Source organism: Euprymna scolopes, chromosome 44 (assembly GCF_053919585.1).
Source record: "Euprymna scolopes isolate OS-2025 chromosome 44, ASM5391958v1, whole genome shotgun sequence".
NCBI classification, from domain to species: Eukaryota; Metazoa; Mollusca; class Cephalopoda; order Sepiida; family Sepiolidae; genus Euprymna; species Euprymna scolopes.
In genome coordinates, this window is record NC_136525.1 from 5,990,775 (window position 1) to 6,018,274 (window position 27,500).

At 35.3% G+C, this 27,500-nt stretch overlaps 1 protein-coding gene across 1 annotated transcript in view; it reads left to right on the forward strand.

Moving 5' to 3' along the window:
- LOC145268655 (nucleoporin NUP188-like) overlaps nt 1-27,500 on the forward strand; it is a 568,258-nt gene that overhangs the window by 223,192 nt on the left and 317,566 nt on the right. The gene's annotated exons all lie outside the window — the stretch shown is intronic.

Here is a 27,500-nt window from a genome sequence, read left to right on the forward strand (position 1 = left end):
AAAAGCAAACATGTCAGGGTTTTGTTTTTTTTTACGTTCTTTTCCTCTTTCGCCTGCCTACTACCTTTTTTTTTTTTTTTTTTTTTTTTTTGCTCAACACACACCTCCAATTACCCGGGCAGTGTCGGGCACCCAGGCTAGTTCATTATATATCAGATTTTGTATTTTAAAAGTTGAATTTTATGTGGAGGCCTTTAAAATCGACCTTGAAAATCTGTATGAACTGATCAATAAGAAAAATATATTTACAATTAGAAATCCGTGTGGTCTTATTTAGGCATGTTTCATTATTGTATGAATGTCCACAACGGAGAAATAACCGGTGCCATCTCAACCACATCATTTTTTCTCCCCCTATATTAGTGCACATGTAAAAAATACCCCAAATTTCATAGGTCCTGGATATGACCTTAAACTATATCCGCAGGCTTTGGGGAGTGTGGAACCACCCTTTAATTGCCATTGCTCCCAGGTCCACTCTGACCCAGACTGGTAGTACCTGTTAAGATCCCAACTACGGGTTAAATAGAAACCGACTTTAAAAAAAACACATATACTCTATTAAAAAATTATTCTTCAAAATCATTGGATTTGGCATTAAATAACCTCAAAAGGATTGATATGCTGTAAAAAGAAAACCAAATTTCATAAAATCACATCTAAGATTTCAGGTTTTAGCAAATCTGTTAAAATTCTTAGATTCCTCACACCCCCAAAAAACTGACCAGGTTGCATCCAAAATGAAAATGAAAAAAATGTGATTATAAAAATGTCACCTGAGTGCGACATCTCGCATGATTTATGCAAAACGAAAAATTCTCTAAATCGTAACCGTTTGGAGTTACGCGTTCAAATTTTCAGGATTTGTTTTTATAATGTCTATCTATGGTGCATGTTAAAAGAAAATTTATGGATGATCTGATATGCAATTACCCATAGATATCTTAAATATAAAACCCACATGTCTGTCTGTCTGTCTGTCTGTCAGTCTCTCCGTTGTTTTCAAACTGTATCTCCTCAGAAACGTGAGGTCACAGAGCGGTGTAAGATGGGTCAAATTATCACATTTTTCACAAACCATTTTATCAAGGGGTTTTAACTGGTAAAAATAGCTGCTAAGGGGTCAAAATGAAAAGAAAAATGTATGCGCATATACATACACATATATACATATATATATATATATATATATACACACACACATTCATATGTTAACATTGGTTCATTTTTAGTTCATATCCAACACATCATAGCTCAAATGGTAACAACTAAGGTTGGATGTATTTTGGTTTCAATTCTAACTGATGGCGCCAAAGTTATAACTGGACAATTTTGGACACCTAGATAGTATATACTAATATATATATATATATATATATATATATATATATATATATATATATATATCTTAATAATATATGACAAAAGTCTATCCTCAAAATTTCATGATGTTGACCATCTTACAATTTATTCCTTTAATTTAGCTGACACTTATACTTCTTGACATTATCTGCCAAGAATTGTGTCAGCTGCATTATAGGAATAAATTGTAAGATGGTCAACATTATGAAATTCAGAGTATGGATTTTTGTCATTCGTTCATAATATGCTCTGTAATGACAAATGTTCTCTCTGATTCTCTCTCCTCTGATCTCGAGCGCGTGGTTCAGTGGGTGAAGATGTGGCTGGTTACCTTTAATGCATCCAAAACCAAACTCCTATCCTTACATCATCAATGCTCTGATCCCCAGCTGGCATCAATTGTGATGGATGGCTCTCGTCTGGGTGAGGCCCCGTGTTTATATATATATATATATATATATATATATATATTCAGGCAGACATTATTAAGGGCAAGCGTGACACACTGGTATAGATTTTAAGGATAAATTTTGTATAAATTGTGAAATAAAAATGGAAGGTCATCAAAATGTTTTTAAAAAGAGTGTCAAAATTTAAAAAAAAAGGACCATACCACAGTGTATCACTGTTGCATTTTATAATTCCTGCTTGAATGGAACAGTGATCCCTACTCATGCCAATATCAAATATGTGCATACATATATATATATATATATATATATATATATATATATATATATATATATATATGGCGATTAAGCTACACTGATATTCGGCGTTTCATCCACTATAGGATTCGTCAGGCTTATGCGCGAATTCTGTGGTTGTTACTCGTTTTTATATATGTTGAGGATTTTAGTTAGCCAATCAGCTTTCTAGTATTCACCGCGCCCCTTCCTATCAGCCAATGGGCATGCATTTTATCGAACAAAGAATCTGTTTTAGAACTAGATTAGTGGTTTAAGGCAGACGATTTTCCTCATTTCTTTCTTTTTTATATACATATATATATATATATATATATATATATAAATATTAAAAAAAAAGGAGGAAAATCGTCTGCCTTAAACCACTAACCTAGTTCTAAAACATGAAACGCCGAATATTCAGTGTAGCTTAATCGCCATATATATTTTATAAATTACTAAGTAGCTCTACCTACGTGTTGAGCACTTCTGAAGTAAATACTTAAAGTTTACGCATAAATCTATACTTTCATATATTAATTTTATGTGAGTAAATGAAGTAGTTATATAAGTGAGAGACATATATAGATACCTAGATATATAGCTATGCCTACATATTCACTATAGTTTTCATAAGTCACTGAATTTTTGAGATGAAGGCTGATTGTATTACTTGTTTTGATCAGACTAATGTTCTCATCTTGAGTTTTGTGTAACGTTTCGGTCGGATTGTCCTTCGACAGTTCTCAGGTATGTTAGTTTAAAAAAGCACAAGGAGTTGCAGGCTTAACAAAAAAGAAAACTATGAAACATGAAAAGTTCTAATTAGCGCAACACAAAAATTGGATTTATTAATCAGGTAGAGTAATTTGACAAAGTAATTTTATAAAATTTTTCATTTTTATTTTCACAAATTCGAAACTATAACCACAAAATAGAGACTAACTCACAGAATACAAAAATATCTACAGAGCCAGTAACTTTTCCCTTTTCTTTTCCAAACAACAACTAACATGACTGAAGACGGTTGAAGGACAATCCGACTAAAACGTTGCACAAATAACTCAAGATGAGAACAATAGTCCAATCAATAAAAGAAATATAAACAATCGGCCCTCATCTAAAAAATTCAGAACTTTTACATTTTTTTTCTTTTTACAACATTTTTCGGAATATTTTTTTAACCGAAATAATTTAACAATCATAATAATCGTTCTGACCCTTGGCACTGTCCACCACAACATAACACAAATACTACGCTGTGATCACAAAGAGCCACCAAATAACACCATATATAACATAATATATGACAGAACGCATTCTAAGAATGTAGCAACCATTTACTTTATAGACTAGTGTGTCTACATAATATTTATTGATTTTTTAACTCGTAGTAAAATTTTAATCAATAGACCATTATAAAAACTTAGTGTAGAACTGACACCATAAAGCAAGTGGCACGGTAAAAATGACAAGTCTATGAATAAAAAAATATTTAAAAAAAAAATGACACAAGTTTATGAATAAAAAAATATTTTTAAAAAAACAAACTATTTTCTGTCTATTTTTCTTTTCTCTTTGCAGTATTTTCATTTTTAAAATACGAATCGCACTCCAAAAGTAATGCTTCTTATTTTTTTGTTTTATTCCTTCCGAACGGATCAAAAGAGTTTGTAAATTGCATTGTTATGATGACTAGACTTATGCATTCATTGCTTGAATGTCTCATCTCGTTGTTGCAGATATTGACAGTATGAGACTCTCAACAAAGCGACACCTGTCATGGGCATGCGTCAGAAGCAGATACGCGTCATTGAATTTCTCCATGTAGAAAAAATTGAATCGATCAACATTCACCGATGCCTGTTGAATATTAGATGTAGTCTAAAAACTCTGCGGCCATTTTGTTTTTAGGGTGCTGTGTCTGCACATTACCCTATAAATCCTAAGTAAATTTGAATATGGAATTCCCCCACCCCACCCCGCCATTCTTGTGTCATATATTTTGGTTGGAGTGTGAGACCTAATGAAACTCTGCGTTGACATCACATCTAAAAAGTGAAGCGATCTTCTGGCTTTGATTTTGCACACAAATTCTTTCGAGAAAATTGTCTTTTCTCATCAGCCGCTAATTTCTATCAAGTTCAAATTGGGTTTGGTATATAAATAAGTAGACAATAATGACTATGGCCAACACTAGGGCTCATGGTAGGACAATTCTGAGCTTTCAGGTTCATGTTAGAGCGATTCTGGGCTTTGAGAGTTCCTGGTAGGTCGATTCTGGGCTTTGGGGTTCCTGGTAGGTCGATTCTGGGCTTTAGGGTTCCTGGTAGGGCGATTCTGGGCTTTGGGGTTCCTGGTAGGGCGATTCTGGGCTTTGGGGTTCCTGGTAGGGCGATTCTGGGCTTTGGGGTTCCTGGTAGGGCGATTCTGGGCTTTGGGGTTCCTGGTAGGGCGATTCTGGGCTTTGGGACTTGTGGTAGGGCGATTCTGGGCTTTGGGACTTGTGGTAAGGCGATTCTGGGCTTTAGGACTTGTGGTAAGATGATTCTGGGCTTTGGGGCTCGTGGTAGGGCGATTCAGGGCTTGTGGTAGGAGAATTCTGAGCTTTCAGGATTATATTAGGGCGATTCTGTGCTTTGGGGCTCCTGGTAGGGCAATTCTGTGCTTTGGGGCTCCTGATAGGGTGATTCTGGGTTTTGGGCCTTGTGGTAAGGTGATTCTGGGCTTTGGGGCTTGTTGGAGGGCAATTCTAAACTTGGGGGCTTTCTAGAGGGTAATTCTGACTTTGGAATTTGTTGGAGCGTGATTCTGGGCTTCGGACTCGGAGGAGCACGTCAGAGCTCATAGCCTCTGACATTGCGGCACTAGAAGCAACAGTGCATTGAAATATCTCAAACATTAACACTGCTTTCTCTTCATTTTTTTCAGATTCCCATTTCTATAGTATTGGTGGAAAAATAGTGGAACTTTAAAAAAAAATTTTTTTAAATTAAATAAATTGAAAGCTTTATTTGAAAATAGTTTCCTATGAGTTTTTCTTCTAGAACTGTTCGGAAACTTCCAATGAGTTTTCTTTCATAAAAGATTGGAAAGTTCCCATGAGTTTTCGAAGATACCAAGAAATGTTAGGAAACTACCCAAAAGTTTTCTGAAATGTTGAGAAACTTCTTGAAGGTTTCTGGAAGCGCGTGAGGAAAGTTTCCAAAGATTTCTGGAAAGGCATGAGGAAACTTTCCAAAGGTTTCCAGAAATATTTTGATACTTCTTGACGGTTCTTAAGGATTTCCTTGTATTCAACGAATTGTTTACAAATTATTAAATAAGTCCAAAACGGTTTGTTATACTTACAGACACAAACCCACCCAAACTCTCAATCATATAAAAAGTCTTGGAATTGAATTTTGATGAGAAATTAATCTCATTCCTCCACCTCTATTTGTGTTGGGGTGGGGTCTCTCACACTTGAAAGCCTTTTTTTGTTGTTGTTGTTGTTGTTGTTGTTGAAGGGGTGTGAGAACATTTGAGTAATTTTTTTTTTATGATTTTCTTATTAAACCAATATTTGGTAGGTCATTAAAATATCATTATGATGTTAATGATGGTAATGCCCAATAAAGTCGGTGTAAAGTGCCGGTATGCCCCCCCTCCCTCTTCTCCGCCTCTCCTTGTGAGGTGAGGGGGAAGTCCATCTGATCTGAATTATGAATGCTGACAAAAATTCATAATTTGATTAATGAGGCTGTCTTATGTTCGGAGAAACTGGATATGTTTTCTCAAAGTATACAAAATATTAGTTGGTTTTTGGTTTAGAACTTAAGTAGCTTGTTTTTTCTTCCATTTTTTTTATTTTTAATTTATGCTTTTTTTTTTATATAAATTTAGTTTTCTTTCCTGCAGTTTTTTCTTTCTTCTCACAAAAAAAATGTTGCTAGTCTTTTGCTGCTCTTATTATTTGGATTCTTTGAACTACTGAATTGAGTCTTTTTCTCAAACTCTGGGGTCTTTTTCTCAAACTCTGGGGTCTTTTTCTCAAACTCTGGGGTCTCTTACTCGAACTCGGGGGTCTTTTACTCGAACTCGGGGGTCTTTTACTCGAACTCGGGGGTCTTTTACTCGAACTCGGGGGTCTTTTACTCGAACTCGGGGGTCTTTTACTCGAACTCGGGGGTCTTTTACTCGAACTCGGGGGTCTTTCCGTCGAACTCTGAAATCTGTATGGATCCATGTTGTCTGGATAAAGCACTTAGTAAAATTCAGTTTTAAGTTACACTTTTCTGGGGGTTGAAAGCTCAATCCAGAGTGCGAACGACACTAAAAATACAAACATGAATTACTTAGCACTGCTACTTTGCCATGGCTGATGGAACGAGAGCATGTTACCCCTGTGGATTAAATAAAAGGTTCCGTTTAAAATTCCATACAGATTCCAGAGTTGGACAAGATACACCTGAAGAAGGTCAGAGGTTACATAAACCGAATCGTTGTGAAAATAACTCTTCATGATAACAGTAGTTCGAAGAATCCAAATAATAAAACAAAAAAAAAAAAATTGAAAAACAAGCAAAGCAAGTGTTGTTCTCTGATGATGAATCTGACACTGTCCGAAATTTATAAGAAATTTTTAAACTTAGGAAAAAAAAAAAAAAATGCAAAATAAATTTAAATAATTTTTTCTTTTTTTTAATAAAATATTTCCATCTTGACATGTTTCAAAAACAGTTTTGTCTGTTTATTCAAAGTTTTTAATACCAATAACTTTTTTTTTCTCAATCCTTATTTTTTCATTTTTTTTTTTTTTTTTTTTTTTTTTTTACAAAGGCATCACCACATTATCAAGGCCCAGAGGCCACTCAAGGATAAGGGTTAAAGAGTGTACAGTAGAAATTGGTCAATATAGTAATCATTAGTAATGAAAATTTGGTAAATTTAATAACTTATATGGAACGGCTCATCAAGAACTTATTTACTTTAGACTTGAACACAACCATATTGTAGTCAGCCGGAAAGCAGGAAAACGGAAGACAATTCCACAGGCGTGCAGTTCTAAGAAAGAAGCTTTGTTCATGGAATCTACATTTAGGTTTAGGCACAGATAAAGAGTGGGGGGAATTATTGATAGTGTTTACAGCTAGACGAGTGTTTCTTGTGAAAGTTTGGCGAGGGGGGACCATAGATTGAAGCTCAGTTGAACACTTTCCATGAAAATAACGATACATCAGAGACAAACTCGCAACATCTCTTCTGTGAGATAGAGGTTGCAAGGAGGAGAAAAGGACATCTCCTACGCACTTTAAATCTAATTCTCATCCCTACAACATTTTTCTCACAGAAAAGATGTTGCTAATCTTTCTCCGCTCTATCGTTATTTTCATGGCAGGTGCTTCGATCTATGCTCCCACCCTTCCCCATATAAAACATTCACGGCAAACACTCGGCTAGCTACAACCATTGCTAACAATTTCCCTTATTCTCTATCTGTATCTAAAAACTGAGCAAAAATTCCATGAGCAAAGTTTCTTTCCTTGAGCTGCCCAGCTGTGGAACACCACACCATGGGGCTGCTTCTCAGTTGGCTAAAATTGTAGTTTTCAAGTCTAATGTAAACAAATTCTTGTCGAGCTGACCTCTTTAAATAATCAAATTCCACCTTTACCAATCATCATAGTATTCACTCATCAACCCTTATCCCTGAGTGGTTTCCCGGCCTTGATAAGTGGTGACTCCTCTGTATTTAGAAAAAAAAAAAAGAAGAAAATTTTATTAATTCATACTTTTAATATTGGATTTTAATCCTTTTCTTAGCAAAGAAGTTTTCTTTCTTTCATAATGGAAAAACCGAAAACAGATCGACCATGATCAAAATTTCTTTCCCCAAACTTCAAATACAATACTGCAGGGTTGCTTTCCAGCAGAATACAACAGGGTTGTTTTTAAGTTCAATGTTAACAAGTTTTTTACTGACCCTTTGATACATCATCTGTATCGATTTTTTATTTATTTATTTTTTTTTTTCTCGTCCAACTAACGATCTCATTAAATCTTCTTTCCAGTGGGGTTGTCTAGCTACAACAACTACAAATAATTATTCCTTTTTTTCTCTGTGTAACTTTTTCTCGGAGTTAGGTGGGGGCTGTTATGTTGTGGTCGATATATTTATTGGAGAGGGACCTATATTTTCAGTGGCGTCCATCCGTTTTTCCGGACGATTGCCAGATAACTGTCCATTAGTTTTTTTCCGGAAATTTTGCTACAAATTGTATTTCGTTAAATAGATGTGCACAACAAAAAAAAATTTTTTTGCAAAAATTCCTGTTGCATCCCCAAGTGCTCAAAATAGCCAAAAATGATATGTTTTGCCCCATAACTTTTGATCCATCCATTAGATTTTTCTGAAACTTGGCCAAAATGTGGAGCCCATTGTTTTTAATATAAATCCAGTATGGGTGACCCTGGCAAAATTTTAGTTCGCGTCCCCGGGGACTTTTAGTGTTAAAACCGACCCTTTTTGTGGCTCTTTTTTCATATTTCTCAACAAAAATTTGATATGGCTTACTTTATAGTTGTTTTTCACCGTGGTCAATTCAACTATACATGTGTTAAGGCCTGAAACTGCACTGTTATCCATTTAAACTGGGAATCAGCATCCCCAGGGGATCAAAAGAGGTAAAAAAAAAATGCTCCAAAATGAAACTTTTTGCCCTATAGCATTTGATCCATTCATTAGATTTTCCTGAAACTTGACCAAAATGTGGAGGCCATTGTTTTTAATATAAATTCAGTATGGGTGAACCTGGTAAAATTCTGGTTTGCATCCCTCTGGGACTTTTAGGACTAAAAAAAACACACCTTTTTGTAGCTCTTTTTTCATATTATTCAAAAACTTGATATAGTAGTTTTCCATGATGCTGAATGTCTTAAGGCGTGAGACTGCACCGTTTGTCCATTTTAACTGGAATTTGGCATCACAAATGCCCCAGAATTGCAAAAAATGGCACTTTTTACCCCATAACTTTTGCCTTATCCATTAGATTTTTCTGAAACTTGACGAAAATGTGAAGGCAAGGTTGGCCCATCACACTTCTCACATTCATTATTTCTGCACTATTTTTTGTGACGTCATCTCAAATGCAGCACGGCTTGTTTGGATTAATAATGCATACAGAAGTTGAAATGCCAAATGGTCATTTCAATTTGCCGACATATTTCTATTACTTTTGTGCATGCGCAAATTCATTCATAACTTGAAGTAGTTTAATTTAAAATTTTTCTTATCTATCAGTCGATAGCTCAAATGATAGGGTATGTGGCTGGAGTGCTAAATGTTTTGGTTTCGATTCTAGCTCATGACACCCAAACTATTTTTTTTTTTTTAACTTTTGAAATCACTACTACAGTATTAGGTGCAATATAATATTCAATAGAGAATTGGCTCTGCATGAATTAAAATATATTTAAGCATATTTTATGACCAGTCAAAGCAGTGCCCTCTACTAGTCTGATTTATAAAACTTACTATGTTTTCTTGTCTCCATTTTTTTCAAACCGCATCTCCTCCAAGACGTGAGGTCACAGAGCAGCCCGAGTTGGGTCAAATGATTCCATTATTTGTGACTCGTTTTTATAGGTCTTTAGCCAATAAAAGTAGCCGCTAAAGAGATAAAAATTGCAAAAATATTGAAACGACATAATTAAGTCAACTTAAAGTTCCCTTGTACGTATATGCACACATATATATATGCGCATGCACACATTCATACGGTAACGTTAGTTCATTTTTAACTATTTCATATCCTACTGACAATAGAGCCCTGTCAGTGGGGCATTAGAATACGCCGACTGCCCCTCTGCAGAGGGTAAAAGTCCCTCAATGGAGGTCCTGGATATGACCTTAAACTATATCCAGTGGTGAGGCCCCAGCTTGTGGGCTTTGGGGAGTGTGGAGCCACCCTTTAATTACCATTGCCCCCAGGTCCACTCTGACCCGGAGTGGTAGTACCTGTTAGGGTTCCAACTATGGGTTAAATAGAAACCGATGTGAAAACAACAAATATATTCTATTAAAAAAAATGTTTCTTCAAAATCTTTGTATTCGGCATTAAATAACCTGAAAAGGGTTGATATGCCGTAAAACAAAACCAACCAACCAGCTACTGACAATAGCTCAAACAGTAATGACTAAGTTTGGTGTACTATGGTTTGGTTTCAATTTTGGTTCAAGCTGATCTTACTCAAGACAATTTTTTTTCTACTTTTGAAATCGCTCTTTTTTATTATATTGGGTACAATATAGAAAATTGGCTCTATAAGAATAAATATGAAATCTGCATAAATTAAAATATGATATTTTAGCGTATTTTAAAACCGAACAACGCTGAGCAGCCTGCTACCTCTCTCTCTCATAAATATATATATATATAATATCTACTCTTATATAAAAATCACCTTATGTCTGTGCAAGTTCCTTCCTTATAATATTTCCGTAATTTATATGTCTGACAGTATTCTTAGATATGTTTTGTACAGAAATTCGTACAGTAAGTATTGAAAAAAAAAAAAAAAAAAAATCCGATCGTAAAAATAGTTTTTCTTTCTTACAGATGAAGAAAATTTTTTACTGGGGTATATTTTTTTAGGCTGCACCTGCAAGGGAGATAATAAAATCTCGACAAACAATTTCTTAGAAAAAAACAAAAACAGATTTGTTTACATCTGGAAATATAGCTCAGTGGTAGAGTATTCGATTACAAGTCGAATGATCCTGTGTTCAAGCCCGGGTTTACCTCACCATTTTATTTTAAGTTTTTCTTATCTCTATATAAATGAAATGAACTCATTTTTTCCCCCGTCTGATTTTGACATTAATAGGATTAAAAATCAAGATATTTCATGCTAATATAATATGCACAAACGGCAGAACAATATCTGAGGTGTGTTATAGGCTTATTATTTCTCAAATTCCTCGATAATCTTAGATTTCTATACTTTTTCTGCTGAGAAGTCACGGCCAAAATCGGTTAAGATCAATGGAAGTGGTAAAATATTTTCTCTCTTATAAATTCCTCCTCCCCCTGCCACCACTTAACACCGTTTGGGGATCGTTCACAAGGAACAGTTGAGAAGAGAACACCGGTTTGGCTTCGTAGTTCTTTCATGTGAAGTTATTTAAAATCACTAAACTAAGCTGCAGTGCTCTGTGGCGTAGTGGTTAGCGTGCTGGACAATTCACATTATATTTTCACGTTCGCGCCGACCTACCGTAGTGGGTTTTTTTTTTTTTTTTTTTTTTTTTTTGTTTCCTAAACAACTGGAATGGACTTTTCTTGGTGGCCGAACTGTTAACGTTGCAGATGTTTTTTTTTTGTTTTTTTTTCACACTTTATTTTCCTACTTTTACTCATGACTCCGGGTTTGATCCTTCCTACTTACCTACCATAACATTTTTTAAAACTCCCCCCCCCCCCCCGTCTCGGAAGCAAACACTCGGGCAACGCCGGGTACCCCCCGCTAGTTAATGAATACAATTTACGATAAAGAGAGGTACCATTTAGAATCGCTGCAAATCATTTCTTTATTTGCATATTTTGAAACTAAACATCAATAAAAGGTGAGTTTCTAGGGCATTCATCATTAAGCCCAAATATGAGCTGACATGATAAACACATGCAGACAGAATTTGATGATATTTATATATATATATATATATATATATATATATATATATATATATATATATAAACAATAGTAAAATGTGAGCATGAAAAGTAATATGATTAAGCTTAAACATGGAAAAAGTAAAGGACTAGTTGTTAAAACTGGGAAAGAAAAGGACCAGATATTCTAGTAAAAAATATAATAAATTTATAACTTAAAATATTGCAGCATTAAGAATTGATTATATAATGTTATAAATCGAATTTTAAAAAAAATTCTTAATGTTGCAATATTTTAAGTTATAAATTTTTTTTTTTTTTTTTTTAATTACATTTTCACCCCAAACAAGGCAAATTGCCACTTTGGTGTAGGGGGCTACTATCAGGGGCAGCAACTACTGGGTTACTATGTAGGGATTTGGGCAGCAAGGTGTCGGTTCACGTTACACTTGAACTTCTGCACGTCAGTACTGTTGGGGAAGCAGGGACCTGGAATGGAATTCCAGAATCTAGCGGTTCTGGGGAAGAAACTATTGGAGTAAAAAGATCTTTTACATCTAGGGATCTCTACAGTGTGGGGGTGGTATTTAGCAGCCTGTCGGGTTTGTCGAGGGTGCTCACGTCATGGGGGCACAAGTGATTGCAGTTCGTCAGAGCATTCACCACTAAAATACTTGTAGAAAAGGCAGAGGGATGCAACATTTCGTCGATGGGACAGAGGCTGAAGCTTAGATGCCAGTTCAGGGCCTATCAGGTTTGCGACTCTCTTTTGAACCTTGTCAAGGAGCGAGAGACTAGTAGCAGATGCACCAGCCCAGATGTGGCAGCAATACTCCATACATGGGCGAATGGTGGCCTTATAGAGGTACAGGATACTTTCGGGTATTAGTAGTTCTAGCACGGTAGAGAGAGCCCACCTTTCTTGCAGCGGCCCTGGCAATGCCTTCAATGTAATTGTTCCAACTCATGTTTCCTGTGAACATTAGGCCAAGGAGTTTGAAAGATGGACTCTCAGATAAAGAGTCGTTGGCCATTGCTATGGGTGGTAGAGAGGGTTTCTTGTAATTATTGAATGAAACTAGTTTAGTCTTGGCAGCATTGAACGCGACCAACCACTTTTGTCCCCATTCCACTACAGATTGGAGGTGTTCCTCTAGTGTTTCTGCCATTTCTTTAGAAATGTGTTCATTCGTCTTCCTGTCGTGCCTGCCATAGAGTGTAGTGTCATCAGGATATATACCCATCTCAGAGGCAATGTTGTCGGGGAGGTCATTTATGAATATCAGGAACAATAGAGGTCCAAGGATAGAACCCTGGGGCACCCTCGCATTTATATCATATTGTTTAGATGTACGACCGTCGAGGACAACCTGGATTTTTCTCTTATTTAAGAAAGATTTAATTATGTTAAGTATTCTACCAGTGATACCGTATGATCTGATTTTACTGAGGAGACCCTCATGCCATACCCTGTCAAAAGCCTTAGATATATCTAGAGCTACCGCTCTGCCCTCCCCCGCTTTGTCCAGTGAATGGTATATACGTTCAGAGATCACAGTTAGGATGTCTGCTGTGGAACGGGCTGGTCTAAATCCATATTGTTTGTCAGTCAGTAGTTTAGCATCTGTAAGATGATGGACTAGAGCATGGTTAATTATGGTCTCAAATATTTTGGCAAAAAGTGGGAGGAGGCTAATGGGGCGATAATTTGATGGGTCTGTCCTTTCGTCAGAATTCTTGAATACTGGTACAACAGAAGCAGTTTTCCAACAGCCCAGAAAGCAAGCTTCATTAAGGCATTTGTTGTAGAGTTTGGAGAGAACTGGAGCTACTTCGGCTGAGCACTTTTTTAATAGCTCAGCTGGGATAAGATCGGGTCCACATGCTTTTGAGGTGTCAAGGTTTTTTATGATAGCATGCACCTGAGCAGGGGTGGTTTTCAGATCGTCTAGTGTGGCGTCTGTCCGCATAGGAAAGTCAGGTAGGGGGTGGTTGGAAGGGTCCAATGTAGAGTTTGAGGCAAACCGACTGGCAAGCATATTAGCCTTGTCGGTTGCTGAGGAGACAACCTCGTGATTGTTGGTTAGTGGGGGAATTGTTGATTGCCCATTATTTACTACACTGTTGTAGATTTTCCAGAAGTCTCGAGTTCCTAGTTTTTGTGCTTCGATGCGCTTTTCAGTGGTTTCCATAAATTCTCTCTTAGCTGTCGCTATTTCTTTCTTAACGTTATTTCTAGCTTCTATATACTTCAGTCTGTTTGAACTGGACTTATGTCGGTTAAACCTACGGTATGCATGCTGCTTTTGAGCAATGGCAGTTGCACAAGTCGACATAAACCATTGGGGAGAGTGGGGCTTACTATAAAATTTCCGCATGGGAACATGCGCTTCGATTGCAGTTTTGAACCAGTCAGTGGTCTCATTTGCACATTGTTCAGCAGGGAGAGAGAAAATATTTTTCCATGGAGCATCTCTAATTAGTTCCCTGATGGCTTCCCAGTCAGCCTTATTATAATAGCTCGTTGTTTTGAGCACTGGCTCTTCAGTTTTGGGTCTAGAGTTTAGGGCGATTTCAACCATTATCACTGCATAATCAGCGTTCCCGAGTGGGCTGTGGGCCTTCGTTATGCAGTCATCGGGAACTGTGGTCAAAAACAGATCTAGAAGTGATGCGTGTTGTTCTTCCTGGTCAGGGAAACGGGTTGGAAACGTAACAATTTGTGATAGGGAGTGAGATATAGTGAAGCTATGGGTTGTGCTGCCCGCTGCATCTGTGTGAGTAGAGAATCCAAGCCAGTTTTTGTGGTGGACATTAAAGTCACCAAATACATGTATTTGTGCGCTAGTGCCGAGGGACAGTGCCGTGTCTATGCTGTCAGATACTTTGTTTATTATGGAGCAGTCCTGAGTCGAGGGAGAGCTAGAGAAAATAATAGTAGCTAATATTGTGTTGCATGTTTAGTTTAAAGCACATAAAGGCTTGATCATCTGTTTCTAGGTTTGTTTCTCTAGTCAAGGGAAGGGTATTACGAATGTAAACTCCAAGTCCGTGCATATGTCTGTCAGAGTCCTTACGGCAGAGTGGGAGATATCCAGGCATGTTAAAGTGGTTAGAGGGAATGGAGGAGTGTAGGTTAGTCTCACTTAGTGCTAAGATATCCGGGGTATTTGTTAAGAGAAATGCTTCAACATCAGCTAAGTTAGTTCTAAGCCTACGGATGTTCGTGAATGCAAGCCTCAAAGGAGGAGGCAAGTTGAATTTGTTTGTCCCTAATCCTGGTTTAAGCTTATTTTTAGATTGTACTGTCGTCATATTTTTTTTTAAGAGTTTCGGTAAGGGGGAGCTAAACAAGAGGTTATGCAGAGCTTCAGACATGCATCACAAGTAGACCATCAGCTGACCTTTCTCCAATTAGGATTGTGGCCTCAGGAAAGCCCACCGGGGATGAGTGCAGGGTCCCTTTCCATGCGCGTCATGGCACTACAAACAACCCGATATTATTCAACTGTTGATGGAGCAGCCGCTCTAAGCGCTACCAAAGAGTTAGGGCTCCTGTACTACCAGTCGGAAACAGCAGCCAGGAACTGTCAATCCGGTACCCTCAACCCATTAGAAGAAGGTCAACCCAATCTAATTGCTCAGGCATATCTTATACTCAAGCCCTCCCAAATGTTCAGTTTTAGGGGTGGGGCATGCTGGGAATGGGGAAAAACGGCGTTCGTTGCCCTAGCCAGAAAACAAGATCTACCGCTGGGTGTTTCTGTCGAATCACCGAGATAGTGTGTCTGCGCTTGACTAATAGGCAAAGAAGGAGTATATTTTTTACTAAAATATCTTGTCCTTTTCTTTTCCAGTTTTAACAACTAGTCCTTTACTTTTCCATGTTTAAGCTTAACCATATTACTTTTCATGCTTGCATTTTTCTATTGTAGTTCATGATTTTTCTAGGCTTCCAGTAAATTCACTTGTTCTTTGTTTAATTTCAGTCTTATATTTTCCCCCCATAAATATAACGTACACATATGTAATAACAATGTACGGCACTCGTCTGCTTTCAATAACCCCCTCCCCCAATTATCTCCCTTTCATACTTTCTGTTTCACTTGTTACTTCTCTTTTCGTGAAAGTGGTGGATTGGTAGCAACAGTAGTCGCTGAAGCAACGTAGTTGCTATGAAAACCAGTTATAAAAAATGTCGCTCACCTCCTTATGTTTTTTTTTTTTTACGATTTTGAGCACCAGAAAATTCATCATAACTTTTGTTTTACTGAACAAAAATTGAAAAACAATTTTTCAGCTGAGAAGGTGATCTATAAACTGTAATAATTGTTTGAAATTTGGTTGAAAAATGAGTGAGCGGTGAAGCTTTAAAGCAGTTTTAAATGACTAAAACCGCCACTTAACCATATATTCAAACACTACCGTGTTTGTATTTATATATATATATATATATATATATATATATATATATATATATATATATATATATATATAAAATTTAGTAATTCAATAAATTTTAAATTTAACACGTGAAATAGTTAAATTTCAAATCAAAATTTTTTTATAATTCTATGTAAGACAAAGAATAGAGTTGGAATATTATATCTCCTTATCCTATAGGATTTCGATGTCTACTATCTCTTCAGGGGAGAAAATATTTGAAATATCAAAATCCTATAGGATAAGGAGATATAATATTTCAAATGTATTCTTTGTCTTACATATAATAATAAAAATATTTTTGATTTGAAATTTAACCATTTCACGTCATAAATTTTAAATTTGTAGAATTACTAAAATTTGATTTATTTGCTCTATTTTGTATATTGAGCAATTTTTATTTAGATGGGATAGTCCTTATAGAATATTACTGCCAATAATATTTGGTAAGACCTATAATGACAGGTTTCCATACCAGTTGATTTGTTGGATAACTTTATTCTGAAATATATACAGTAATGTGATTGATAATTTAAAATTCAAATTAGAATTAAATTAAAAATCCGTTTCACAAGAAGGAACAACAACAAAATCAATAATTTGTACGATCGTTTCGGAAAATGTTTTTATTGTGGTAGACATTAAGCCACGGACAATAGTTTTTACATATAGTATTTTTAACAAACAAAGTTTCCTCATCAGCAAAGTGTTGGGAAGGGTTTTTATTATATGTAAAAGACACCATAAATAAAGCTAGCATTAAAAGTATAGGCATATTCTTCGCCTTTTGAAATCAGCAACTAGAATATGTATATATTTATATATATATATATATGTAAAAGAGATTTAGAAGGCTGTCACAATGCGAGGAATGAATTATAGTCGCTGTTGGTAAGAGGAGATGAGAACAAGGGGCGATTTACAAATCAATAAGTACATATATATATATATATATATATTTTATTATTTTATTTTTTTTTTTTTATATATATTTATTCAGTTGTATGGAAAAATGTCTTACTTGTTTTCATGCGACATATTCCATTATTAATTTCGGAAAAATTTTCCCTTTTCAAATGGTGTGCGTAACAGGTCGATTCAAAGCATGCTGGATGAAGGGCCGGAAGTTGTGTAGCTATGTGAGGCCTACATATCAATCCTATATATATATATATATATATATATATATATATATATATATATATTGCAAATTAGTCCACTGTACAAATTATTCCTCATAATATATAATATTCAATTGAAGATTGATTCTATGAGACATGCACAATCTGCATAAATTCAAATATCATATGTAAGCGTATTGTATGACTGAGCAATGCCAGGCGTCAAGCTAGTGTGTATATATATATATATATATATATATATATATATATTTCTTTGGAAATATTCTTTATTCACTTATATTTCCTTTTTAGATAAACCAATCCTTATTTAAAAAGCTCAATGTAATTACAGAGCATATAATGGATAAATGACAAAAGTCTATATTCCAAATTTCTTGATGTTGACCATCTTTCAATACATAGTTCAAAATGGCGTAATGGAAGCAAACTAAAAGTATTTGCAGCTTCTCTTCCAATTTTCGGATTTTTTAATCATGTCAAAACGCATTTTACTTCCATTTTGGTAGATTGATTGTTGATATTTCTTCTGAGGAGTTAAGGGCAAAATAGATTCACTGATTAAATGAATGATTTTGTGCTACGAAACAGATACTGTCAAGAATTATAAATGTCAACTGAATTAAAGAATAAATTGTAAGATGGTGAACATCATGAAATTTAGAATATAGACTTTTGTCATTTATTCATTTTATATATACACTAGCGAGGGGTACCCAGCGTTGCCCGGGTGTTTGGAGGTGTGTGTGGAAACTCCCGGGGGGGGGGGGTAAAAAATAAGTATGAGGATCGAACCCGAACCATTGAGGCAAAGTTGTAAATTAAAGTGTGAAAAAAAAAAAATGTGCGACGTTAACCATTGCCCCACTGCGAGATGCTAACGGAAACACGTTTGAATTTATTTAATTACTTGGATTTCGCAGGTGCCCATTTCAATGAGTTAATGAGGTCAAGTTTGACTGCGGGATAGTATTTACCACTGAACGCTTTTTTTTCCCCGCAAGATTTTATAGGAAAAAGACTAACCCACATGCGGCGAGCGACAAATGTTGAATATTTATCTTCCCGAAATCGAGCAAATTCAATAGACAGGCGAGCTTCGTTGTTAACTGTGAGATATTACGATTTATATGTGATATAAAAAGTTTTAAAAAGTTGTGAAGCGAGCTACCGCTTCTCTAAAAAAAGCCTTTTGTATCCATACAGAAAAAGCAAACACACATACATACATACATTTTCGCTTTTATATTTATTTATATATATATATATATATATATATATTATTATTATTATTATTATTATTATTATTATTATTCCTCCGATCACCATAAAAACTTGTTATATATGCATATATTTTCTCAAATGTAAAACTACACCTGTGGAGGTTTATCTTTAGATTTTAGTTTAAATGGAAGTTTAAAATCAATAAAAATAATTTTCTAATTATTACCAGCAGTAAAAGATTTTGCTTAAAACAAAAGAAATGAAAAGCAATTAAAAGAATCGTTTTTGGCATCGGAAAATTGGCACAAATTTTACTAATAATAATTCTGATACCCCAAAAGTTTTGATTTTTTCCAATTCCAGATTCTTATTAATTGCATTAACGCTAATATATCTGTAGGGTGGTAGAAAATATAAATTTCTTGCATGTGATGTTATTTGTTGTATAGTTCCTTTGTTTTCAGTTTATCGCTGATTAACTATATTGCATGATTGCCAAATTATTATGAGAGGAATTGGGGGTGGGGGGATAATGTAATGCCAAGTTGTAAGCTTGTATTGTTCGGACGACGATAGCACGGAGGTCTATGCTTTCTATCCAAAAATCGTTAGCGTCAGATTAATAATAGAAAATGTGATTATTAATTATTTTTAAATGCAAAAAAAAAAAAAAAAAATTAGGTTAATCATATTTTCTTTTTTTCTCATGGTTTTCACCTTTTGTTAGAGAATTATAGTCGAATGGGTGAGGGGACGGGTTAGCTTGGGCATTTTCTTTATAGTCCTCCTCCTCCCTCTCAGTTTTTTTTTTTTTTTTTTTTTTTTTATCTTAGGGGTCAAAGCTGCTGACAAAGCAGTTACTAACAGCTTCTGATTATTTCATACTCCAGGGCATGCGTATTGATTGAATTCTCAAGACTACTGTTCTCATCTTGAGTTTTTTTTTTTTTTTTTTTTTCTTTTCTGGACAGTGTTTTTGGTTGATGTAATCTCCAACCTTCTTCAGGACTCGAGCATTTTTTGTTTTTGTCGACCTCTAAAATCTTTCCTTTTTTTTTTTTTAACCTCTGTAATGTTTTTTGATTTACATCTGGAATTTTTTTTTTTTTTGTTATACATCTTGAATCTCCTTTTTTGTTTGACATCTGGAATCTTTTTTATTGTTTGTTTGACATCTGGAATCTTTTTTATTGTTTGTTTGACATCTGGAATCTTTTTTATTGTTTGTTTGACATCTGGAATCTTTTTTATTGTTTGTTTGACATCTGGAATCTTTTCTATTGTTTGTTTGACATCTGGAATCTTTTCTACTGTTTGTTTGACATCTGGAATCTTTTTTTTGTTTGTTTGACATCTGGAATCTTTTCTATTGTTTGTTTGACATCTGGAATCTTTTCTATTGTTTGTTTGACATCTGGAATCTTTTCTATTGTTTGTTCGACATCTGGAATCTTTTTTTTTTTGTTCTACATCTGGAATCTTTTTTGTCAACATCTGGAATCTTGTTTTTTTTTTGTTTTTTTTTCGTCGACCTCTTGAAACTTTTTTGACAACCTCTAGAATCTTTTTATTCACTTTTGAGGTCTTATTTAATTCACCTTGGTAGTATGCTCTCGTTCTATCAGCCATGTGTCAAAATCTGTGTATTCTAAATTCCTCATCATTAGCATAATCCCTTTTACTGACAAGCGAATAACTCTGTCCCAAATGAAAAACTTTCTTCTCCATCAATTCAGTCATTACCTTTTACCGTTCTTTGTTCTATCTACAATTGACCTCTTTAGATATTAGACAATTATGTCATTCTTTGACGTTTGAGATCAGGCGATGTTTGTTATTGTTCCTGACATTCCTTATTTGTTTCAAATCTGTATATTTTAAATTCCTAATCATTAGCTGTGTAAACTGCATATTGACCTACTAACCTTACTCTCTCGCAACCGTAGGGCCTCAGTCGATCATTAGTCATTCTGGATAAGTACCAGAAAATATTCCAGCATCTAAGTCAAGTGGTGGGATTTTGCTGCGAATCGAATTTGTTTGAATGTTTATGTTGGTTGGTTGGTTGGTTGTTTTTGTTTTACGGCATATCAACCGTTTTCAGGTTATTTAATGCCAAATCTAGTTATTTTGAGGAACGATTTTTATGGAGTATATATATATATTTTTTTTAAGCCAGATTCTATTTAACCCATAGTTGGGACCCTAACAGGTACTACCACTCTGGGTCAGAGTGGACCTGGGAGCAATGGCAATTAAAGGGTGGCCCCACACTTCCCAAGGCCCGCAAGTTGGGGCCTCACCATCGGATATAGTTTTAGGTCATATCCAGGACCGAATGTTTATGTTAACTGCATGTTTAATATCCAATGTTTAAATACTCTCCTGGTTATGGCTTGTGGTGGTAAAAGAATTTGTTTGCAGTAATTATTATTTTATTTATTTATTTATTTTTTTTACTGGGCAGTTACCATTTATCAAGGCCCAAAGGCCACTCAAGAATAAGGGTCCATGAGTATATGGTGGTCCTTGAGGCAATGGTGTAGTTATCGTTAGTGGTGGCGAATGGGTATATAATTTGATTAGAGATGGTTCAACAACAACTTGTTTACATAGGACTTGAAGGTAATCATATTATAGTTAGTTCGAAAGCAGGCAAGGAAAACAGTTCCACAGTCGAGCAGTTCTAGGAATTAGCACAATGCAAAAAAAAAAAAAATTAAAAAAAATTAAAGTCAAAATTTTTTTAATTCTTTTTTAAAAAGATCAAATATTCCGGAATGGATCTAAGGCCAATTGAAAATAGAATTTGTTGAGCGTGCTGTGGCGAAAGTAATCCATACTAATGTAATTAGTCAACTTGTAGCAAAATAAGAAAAATTGAAAAACGAAGAATCGATGCTAAATACGAAGGATAGGTGGGGGTGGTAGCTAGTTGGTAGTAGCCTTCCCTTCACCCCCTTGCGACTGGGAATTAGATGATTTTCACATCGAACAAAAGTCAGAAACACAGACGATGGCATTGGAAATGGGTTGGCTAAATCAAATGAAAACAAAAAAGCAAACTTTGGGGAGGATGATATCAAAGACGGAACTACAGGATGAAAATATTTTAAAACTCAAAATGATCTCTGAAACTCTAGCAGCAAAAGATTTATGAATCCGGGTTTAAAAATATTATACACCACTCGTGACGCTCTGGATCAGTATTTGTTATACGCCAGACGTATCTATGACCCATTGGGTCAGTATTTGTTATATGCCAGACGTATCTATTACCCGTCGAGTCAGTATTTGTTATATGCCAGACGTATCTATGACCCGTCGAGTCAGTATTTGTTATATGCCAGACGTATCTATTACCCGTCGAGTCAGTATTTGTTATATACCAGACGTATCTATGACCCGTCGAGTCAGTATTTGTTATATACCAGACGTATCTATGACCCGTCGAGTCAGTATTTGTTATATACCAGACGTATCTATTACCCGTCGAGTCAGTATTTGTTATATGCCAGACATATCTATTACCATTTAAATCGGTATTTATATGTCAATATACGGCACAATCATATTGACACACTGTTTCTCATTGGATCGCAGAAGTTCAGCAACATTGAGCCTGGTCAGTACCAAATGCATAACCATTTAGGAAGGCAGGTGCAATATGCAGGACGACGTCGATACCTCCTTGCAAGAGCTGCATAAACCTAACATTGTCATTTCCTCTGATGGGAATATTACATGCGATTGGGAACGGCTTGTGAATTTAATACTCCCATGAAACTTCCTCCTTTGAAGGAAGCCGGTTCAACCCACACTGGGTGAGTGCCGTATCAGTACTTCAGTACAGTATTTATATGTCAGACATATCCATGATCCGTTGGGTCAGTATTTGTTATGTTAAATATATCTACTATATGACTTGTTGTGTCAGTATTTGTGATATGTCAGATATATCCATGATCCGTTGGGTCAGTATTTGTTATGTTAAATATATCTACTATATGACTTGTTGTGTCAGTATTCATGATATGTCAGATATATCCATGACCCGTTGGGTCAGTATTTGTTATGTTAAATATATCTACTATATGACTTGTTGTGTCAGTATTCATGATATGTCAGATATATCCATGACCCGTTGGGTCAGTATTTGTTATGTTAAATATATCTACTATATGACTTGTTGTGTCAGTATTTGTGATATGTCAGACATATCCATGACCCGTTGGGTCAGTATTTGTTATGTTAAATATATCTACTATATGACTTGTTGTGTCAGTATTTGTGATATGTCAGATATATCCATGATCCGTTGGGTCAGTATTTGTTATGTTAAATATATCTACTATATGACTTGTTGTGTCAGTATTCGTGATATATCAGACATATCCATGACCCGTTGGGTCAGTATTTGTTATGTTAAATATATCTACTATATGACTTGTTGTGTCAGTATTTGTGATATGTCAGACATATCCATGACCCGTTGGGTCAGTATTTGTTATGTTAAATATATCTACTATATGACTTGTTGTGTCAGTATTTGTGATATGTCAGACATATCCATGATCCGTTGGGTCAGTATTTGTTATGTTAAATATATCTACTATATGACTTGTTGTGTCAGTATTTGTGATATGTCAGATATATCCATGATCCGTTGGGTCAGTATTTGTTATGTTAAATATATCTACTATATGACTTGTTGTGTCAGTATTCGTGATATGTCAGACATATCCATGATCCGTTGGGTCAGTATTTGTTATGTTAAATATATCTACTATATGACTTGTTGTGTCAGTATTTGTGATATGTCAGACATATCCATGATCCGTTGGGTCAGTATTTGTTATGTTAAATATATCTACTATATGACTTGTTGTGTCAGTATTTGTGATATGTCAGACATATCCATGATCCGTTGGGTCAGTATTTGTTATGTTAAATATATCTACTATATGACTTGTTGTGTCAGTATTTGTGATATGTCAGACATATCCATGACCCGTTGGGTCAGTATTTGTTATGTTAAATATATCTACTATATGACTTGTTGTGTCAGTATTTGTGATATGTCATATATATCCATGACCCGTTGGGTCAGTATTTGTTATGTTAAATATATCTACTATATGACTTGTTGTGTCAGTATTCATGATATGTCAGATATATCCATGACCCGTTGGGTCAGTATTTGTTATGTTAAATATATCTACTATATGACTTGTTGTGTCAGTATTTGTGATATGTCAGACATATCCATGACCCGTTGGGTCAGTATTTGTTATGTTAAATATATCTACTATATGACTTGTTGTGTCAGTATTTGTGATATGTCAGATATATCCATGATCCGTTGGGTCAGTATTTGTTATGTTAAATATATCTACTATATGACTTGTTGTGTCAGTATTCGTGATATATCAGACATATCCATGACCCGTTGGGTCAGTATTTGTTATGTTAAATATATCTACTATATGACTTGTTGTGTCAGTATTTGTGATATGTCAGACATATCCATGACCCGTTGGGTCAGTATTTGTTATGTTAAATATATCTACTATATGACTTGTTGTGTCAGTATTTGTGATATGTCAGACATATCCATGATCCGTTGGGTCAGTATTTGTTATGTTAAATATATCTACTATATGACTTGTTGTGTCAGTATTTGTGATATGTCAGATATATCCATGATCCGTTGGGTCAGTATTTGTTATGTTAAATATATCTACTATATGACTTGTTGTGTCAGTATTCGTGATATGTCAGACATATCCATGATCCGTTGGGTCAGTATTTGTTATGTTAAATATATCTACTATATGACTTGTTGTGTCAGTATTTGTGATATGTCAGACATATCCATGATCCGTTGGGTCAGTATTTGTTATGTTAAATATATCTACTATATGACTTGTTGTGTCAGTATTTGTGATATGTCAGACATATCCATGATCCGTTGGGTCAGTATTTGTTATGTTAAATATATCTACTATATGACTTGTTGTGTCAGTATTTGTGATATGTCATATATATCCATGATCCGTTGGGTCAGTATTTGTTATGTTAAATATATCTACTATATGACTTGTTGTGTAAGTATTTGTGATATGTCAGACATATCCATGACCCGTTGGGTCAGTATTTGTTATGTTAAATATATCTACTATATGACTTGTTGTGTCAGTATTTGTGATATGTCAGATATATCCATGATCCGTTGGGTCAGTATTTGTTATGTTAAATATATCTACTATATGACTTGTTGTGTCAGTATTTGTGATATGTCAGATATATCCATGATCCGTTGGGTCAGTATTTATGTTAAATATATCTACTATATGACTTGTTGTGTCAGTATTTGTATATGTCAGACATATCCATGATCCGTTGGGTCAGTATTTGTTATGTTAAATATATCTACTATATGACTTGTTGTGTCAGTATTCGTGATATGTCATATATATCCATGATCCGTTGGGTCAGTATTTGTTATGTTAAATATATCTACTATATGACTTGTTGTGTCAGTATTTGTGATATGTCAGACATATCCATGACCCGTTGGGTCAGTATTTGTTATGTTAAATATATCTACTATATGACTTGTTGTGTCAGTATTCGTGATATATCAGACATATCCATGACCCGTTGGGTCAGTATTTGTTATGTTAAATATATCTACTATATGACTTGTTGTGTCAGTATTTGTGATATGTCAGACATATCCATGACCCGTTGGGTCAGTATTTGTTATGTTAAATATATCTACTATATGACTTGTTGTGTCAGTATTTGTGATATGTCAGACATATCCATGATCCGTTGGGTCAGTATTTGTTATGTTAAATATATCTACTATATGACTTGTTGTGTCAGTATTTGTGATATGTCAGATATATCCATGATCCGTTGGGTCAGTATTTGTTATGTTAAATATATCTACTATATGACTTGTTGTGTCAGTATTTGTGATATGTCAGACATATCCATGATCCGTTGGGTCAGTATTTGTTATGTTAAATATATCTACTATATGACTTGTTGTGTCAGTATTCGTGATATGTCAGACATATCCATGATCCGTTGGGTCAGTATTTGTTATGTTAAATATATCTACTATATGACTTGTTGTGTCAGTATTTGTGATATGTCAGACATATCCATGATCCGTTGGGTCAGTATTTGTTATGTTAAATATATCTACTATATGACTTGTTGTGTCAGTATTTGTGATATGTCATATATATCCATGATCCGTTGGGTCAGTATTTGTTATGTTAAATATATCTACTATATGACTTGTTGTGTCAGTATTTGTGATATGTCAGACATATCCATGACCCGTTGGGTCAGTATTTGTTATGTTAAATATATCTACTATATGACTTGTTGTGTCAGTATTTGTGATATGTCAGATATATCCATGACCCGTTGGGTCAGTATTTGTTATGTTAAATATATCTACTATATGACTTGTTGTGTCAGTATTTGTGATATGTCAGACATATCCATGATCCGTTGGGTCAGTATTTGTTATGTTAAATATATCTACTATATGACTTGTTGTGTCAGTATTTGTGATATGTCAGATATATCCATGACCCGTTGGGTCAGTATTTGTTATGTTAAATATATCTACTATATGACTTGTTGTGTCAGTATTCGTGATATGTCAGACATATCCATGATCCGTTGGGTCAGTATTTGTTATGTTAAATATATCTACTATATGACTTGTGTCAGTATTTTTTGTATACCATTGTAGTCATCGTGCTCAGCAATATCTTCATCATTATGATGATGATGATGATCAATCATATCGCCATTTCGTTAGTCTGCCATGCTCAAACGGAAAAAATATTTTTTCTTTGGTTTGTCATCCTAAATTTTTAATTACTATTGATTTTGGTCTGTCACACTTTAGTTTGAAATAGCATTTTTTATATTTAATTACTATACTTAGTTTTGAAATAGCGCTTTCTTTGGAAATTACGATTTTCTTTGGTCTGTCAGAATTAAGGTTAAAATAACATTTTTGTTAGTGTGTCACACTCAATTTTGGAAAAGCATATTTCTGTGCACTCTTTATCTTCCGCATAGTACTGTTTTGTTATATCACAACTCATCAGTGTGGCTAGGCATACACCTTTCCCCAGCCGTGGATCGTACCTACAACCATCGAGTTGGTAGTCGGCTGTTCTAACCATCGGACCAAGAATCAGTGTCGTAAATATTTCTCCTCGAGTGTGTATTAAATCCACACCTGCCCGTCTCTTACAGTGCTCAAACCAGAAGTTTATTTACGAACAAATTAATAGTGGACTTCGCTTAATTGCTTAAATACATGTCGGGTGAAAATATATTTACAAAGTGCTCAACCCAAAGAGGGGGTGCTTTTATTTGTCGTCCAAATACAGTAGTTTCGTTGCATCACAACTCATCAGTGTGGCTAGACATACATCTTTCCCCAGCCGTGGATCGAACCTACAACCGTCAAGTTGACAGTCAGCTCACCAGCAGAACCTGGCTATCTTGGAAGATGGTGTAGCTCTGGTGTCTATCTGCAACGCCGAGAATGTCTGTATAGTTCAACTCGGGAGTGGCATTCTCTGCCGCACGTGCTGCAGATTAATTTTTTTTTTTTTTTTTTTTTTTTTTTATTACATTTTCACCCCAAACAAGGCAAATTGCCACTTTGGTGTAGGGGGCTACTATCAGGGGCAACAACTACTGGGGTACTATGTAGGGATTTGGGCAGCAAGGTGTCGGTTCACGTTACACTTGAACTTCTGCACGTCAGTACTGTTGGGGAAGCAGGGACCTGGAATGGAATTCCAGAGTCTAGCGGTTCTGGGGAAGAAACTATTGGAGTAGAAAGATCTTTTACATCTAGGGATCTCTACAGTGTGGGGGTGGGATTTAGCAGCCTGTCGGGTTTGTCGAGGGTGCTCACGTCGTGGGGGCACAAGTGATTGCAG